Source organism: Octodon degus, unplaced genomic scaffold (genome assembly GCF_000260255.1).
Source record: "Octodon degus isolate 3935 unplaced genomic scaffold, OctDeg1.0 scaffold00037, whole genome shotgun sequence".
In the NCBI taxonomy this organism is placed as follows: domain Eukaryota; kingdom Metazoa; phylum Chordata; class Mammalia; order Rodentia; family Octodontidae; genus Octodon; species Octodon degus.
In genome coordinates this window covers 13,215,320-13,219,757 of record NW_004524613.1, presented here as the reverse complement: position 1 = coordinate 13,219,757, position 4,438 = coordinate 13,215,320, and positions in this window count along the sequence as shown.

Sequence of the window (4,438 nt, the reverse complement as noted above, 5' to 3'; positions counted from 1 at the left end):
TGAGAAGTTGCAGTTTCCACAGTTCATAGAACAGGCGTTGAAATAAAGATTACTTATTCAAGCACATTTAAAATACATGAATGAATAGATGGAAAATACAAAGAGAACTATAGATACACAGAGAAAATGAATTGAATAGATAAATGTATTAAAGTTCTATCAACATATAGTGATAATCTTCTATCATAAAAACATGAGTAAATTTTATTTCTAGATTTCTATATTTTCTCAATTTTATATTACTGTTATACATAGAAAAGCCAACTACATAAACGTAAAAATAACAAAACATAAGAAAATGAGAACAGGGCAGATAACAACACGTGTCTCAGTTACTCTTCTCTCATTGCTGGGACAAAATACCCAACATCCAGAGTTAAAGAAGGAAAGGTTTATTTAGCTCACAGTTAGTGGAGGTTTCAGTCCATACTCAGCTGGCTCCAAGGCAGAGTGGCACATGGCAGAGGGCAGCAGCTCATGGTGGTGGAAAATAGCAAAGAGCCAAAGAAAGGAGCAGTGACTATGAATGCTAGCTAGCCTCTCTCCTCTCCTTACATTGTTATTCAGATTACCCACCCCAGGGAAGGTGTAACGCTCATACCCATTATCCCAGAATTGGATTATGAATTAATCACAAACTCCAGAAGCCACCCCATGACTGCATCAGGCTTTAGGGGGACAACTAGACATAAACCATAATACTATGTATGGAATCAATGCCCAAAATCTACCATAGGCCAAAAAGTTAAAAAAAAAAAAAAAAAAAAAACCTTGGTATTTCCACCATCTAAAACAAAGAGAATATGATCAATCAGTCAATTCAGTGACTAGAAGGGTAAACTTACGCAATTGTTCATCATAAATAAAAACACTCTGCTATAGAGTCTAGATGAAATTATTTTTGATGTGTTCCCTTAAATGCTGGCTTCAACAAAATCCTTAGCAAAACGCATTTCCCTCCCTGAATTCTGAGTGGCTTCATACCACAGACCAGTTCAGTGAAAGCTCTTAACTGAAAGGCCAAAAGGAAGGGCCCCTGCTACACATTGCTCTGAAGACAGACCTAAGCCAGCTACAGGTTTGCAGAACCCTGAGTATTGCACTGCCTGAGCATCATGCTGCTCTCCTTTTTGAGTGTCCGGGAGTAAGGCAAAGGCTTTTATGCCAGACAATAACCAGCAAAGCAGCCACCCTGAGTTGTCTGTCAAATTTGGAGCCTGACGGTAAGAGCAGCTGAGCAAAGAAGAGGATTAACACTTCTTTTTGAATGAGAAACCTGACAGCTAACCATATATGTTGTCATAGTTTGGGGCTTTCACAAGGGAAACAATATAATACAGGACACATTTTGTAATATTATTTTATAGCGACTCACCCAAGAATCATATACAAGAAGTGCAGGAAATCTATCCAGATACTAACTACTGAAGACTCCAGCTGAATGCCTGGATCCTAATGTCCTGCATGAGTCCAGCTGAAATCCTAAAGCTCATAACGATGCCTCCCATGAGTCCATCTGGAGGCCTAGAGCCCATGACAAAGTCACATGCAGGCCCACGGATCTGTACTGGAAAGGCCCAAAGGTCAGTGGTGGAAGCTAGGAAGTCTATGCCAGCAGGATTAAGGATCTGTGCTAGCAGATTGAGGGATCTGAACTGGAGCCAGGAAGTAAAGCTCAAGGTAAGCTCCTCCAAAGGTACCACAGCCCTCTTCAGCAACAGTGAGGTCCAGAGCTCCTCCAGCAATGAGCAAAGCTGAGTTCCCATCAGGAAAGCCAATGAGACAAACTCCTCCATGAGGCTGAGCAGTGCACCATCTTCCCCTTCAGAGCCAGGAAGCGATGCTCAAGATGAAGACCAGAGCTTCTCCAAAATTCACTGGAAAAGCCAACATGACAAAGCCCTCCAGCAGAATAGCCCAAGAGAACCAGCAGCTTCCAACGGCTCCAATAGCTTCTCCAAACAGCATCCATAACAGTGTTCCAACAGCTCCTCCTGTTCTGCCTTTTTTGCAACTACTCCTCCCTTTTGCTCTTTCTGTTTTGCTGCTTTCCACCTCCATGATCTGCTGCCCCCTACCATGTGCTAGTCTGCCTTGGAGCCAGCTGAGTATGAACTGAAACCTCCACAAACTGTGAACTAAATAAACCTTTACTTCCTTAATTTTGTGGGTTAGGTATTTTGTCCCAGCCATAAGAGAAAGGTAACTGAGACATGCACCTACACAGAAGATGAGCATATTCCTCTAGGAAAGGGGGGCACATCAATGAAGAAACCTCATTCCAGGTAGCAATGAAGATCGACTCTGTGTCCCCCCACTTTCCTGTAACATATCTACAAATATATAGTCGACACTGCAGACCTGTGACCACACCCAGCAGTGAATTGTGGAAATGGGGGAGGAGGTCCTCTGATTGCAATACACAAGGAGCTGAAATGAGATTCATAATCAGTGGTTTGCTTCAAATCATGTTTTGCTTCTTAAAGAAAGCCTCAAAGAGAATGAAGTGGTTCATCCCTCCCAGGTGCTATTCCAGATGGTTCACACTCACTCAGAAAATTGGTCAATGGTCCATTTCTTATTTCCTAGGAGATGAAAGGACATTAAGAAAAACCAGAATGGCAGGGAGAAACTTTCCGAGGGACACGTTAAGGATTTTAGCTTTCAGGTCTCCCATCTGTTCCCAGCACCACAGAAACAGGAAGGGAAAGGTGAAAGCCTATTGTCAGTCAAATATGTACAAGACTAATCGAGGAAACACCTATATACTGCATATACTGTTAGTATTGTCAATCTCATCTTTTAACTCCTCCATGGCTGTATTGATTGTTTCCAACTGCGCATCTGTAGATTTCATGCAGGGAAGTGTACAGACAGTACCTCTCTTAGGACAGGTTGTGCGTTGCCTGCTTTCTACTCCATGTTTCCGACCTTGGGTATGCCACCCGGAAATGCAGGGGTACGAATGCTCCGTGCTGCAACCTTTGACCAACAGGAGATGGAAGGCTCTAGAACAGCACTTCCTATTTCCTCTAAAGGCAGTACTGAATTATATTTCATGTAACTTTTCAAATAGTCCCAGAATAAGCAGACCCTGGTAAATTGGACATGGTGGCACATGCCTGTAATCCCAGCACCTGGGAGGCAGAGGAAGGAAGATTGCTACAAGTCTGAGTCCAGTGTGGGCTACAAAGTGAGTTCAAGGCCAACCTAAACTGCTTTGTGAAGCCCTACCTCAAAAGACAAAAAATAGAAAGCAGACTCTTGTAGAAGTAGGCACCCCTGGGGAGATGGCTCAGTAGAATAAGTGCTTCCCTGGCAAGCGCAAGGGTCTGAGTTCAATCCCCAGTTCTGGAGAAAAAAAAAATAGTACATATTGCATTGTTTCTCTCTCACTTCCTCCTTAATTAGTGCTCCTTTCTTTCACTGCTTTTTGGAATCACCTTTCCAAATAAACATCATCTCAAGTTTTCTTAGGATTTGCTTTTAGAGCAATGCTAGCTGGGCACTAAGCTTAAACTATGCACTATACTCCATCCAATCCTCCAGCTGTTAATCCGCCAACACCCATGGAGGGCTTCCAGCTGCTCAGTTAAGCTTTTAATGCAAGGACAAAATGGACTTGGTATAAAGTGACTCGGGTAGAAGAGGTTTTATTCAATCTCAGACTCATCCAGTAGGTCATGCAGTTAATTTGCTGCTCGTTATCTGGGAGCGAGAGTCCTGCTGTCCCATATTTTCGCTGAAAATACTTGGTAAGCCCGCCTCTAGGATGGTGTAAAGGGCAGCAAAGGGTCCTTTGTAGAACCCCATTGTGAGCCTTATCAAGAATCCATACGCAAAGAATCAGGATCCTGCGGCAGTACTTATCCCTAGCCTACCCTTAGCCAAATATGTATCCTGATAAACCACGTGGGCAGCCAGTTCCCGACAGTCTACACTGTGTGAGGGAAAGATGCTGACCGTGATGTGGGGTTTCCATTCGCCACTAACTGCAGATACAGCCCTCCTCCGGGCAGACATTTCTGGCATCAGCTCCCTTCCCCAGCTCTGCCAAGCACCCTGACCTCACAGAGAGCCAGATTTCAGAACTGGCAGAGTGGAAATGACAGCAAACTTCACTTTCTCCTCCCCTCTTGTTGTGGCCCTTTCCTGGATTCTCTGTAAGTAAAGTCAGAGCTCCCCTTGAAAGGATGAACAAACAGGAAAACATCGCCAGACATGGGAAAAGATTCAGAATTCAAAGCAGAGGATCACTTTGAGGAATCAGAGAAGTACCTGCCTATGAAATCACAAACTCCAGAAGCCACCCCATGACTGCATCAGGCTTTGGGGGGACAATTAGACATAAACCATAATACTATGTATGGAATCAACCCCCAAAATCTACCATAGGCCAAAAAAAAAAAAAAAAAGGAACTGCACAGAGTTCTGCCAA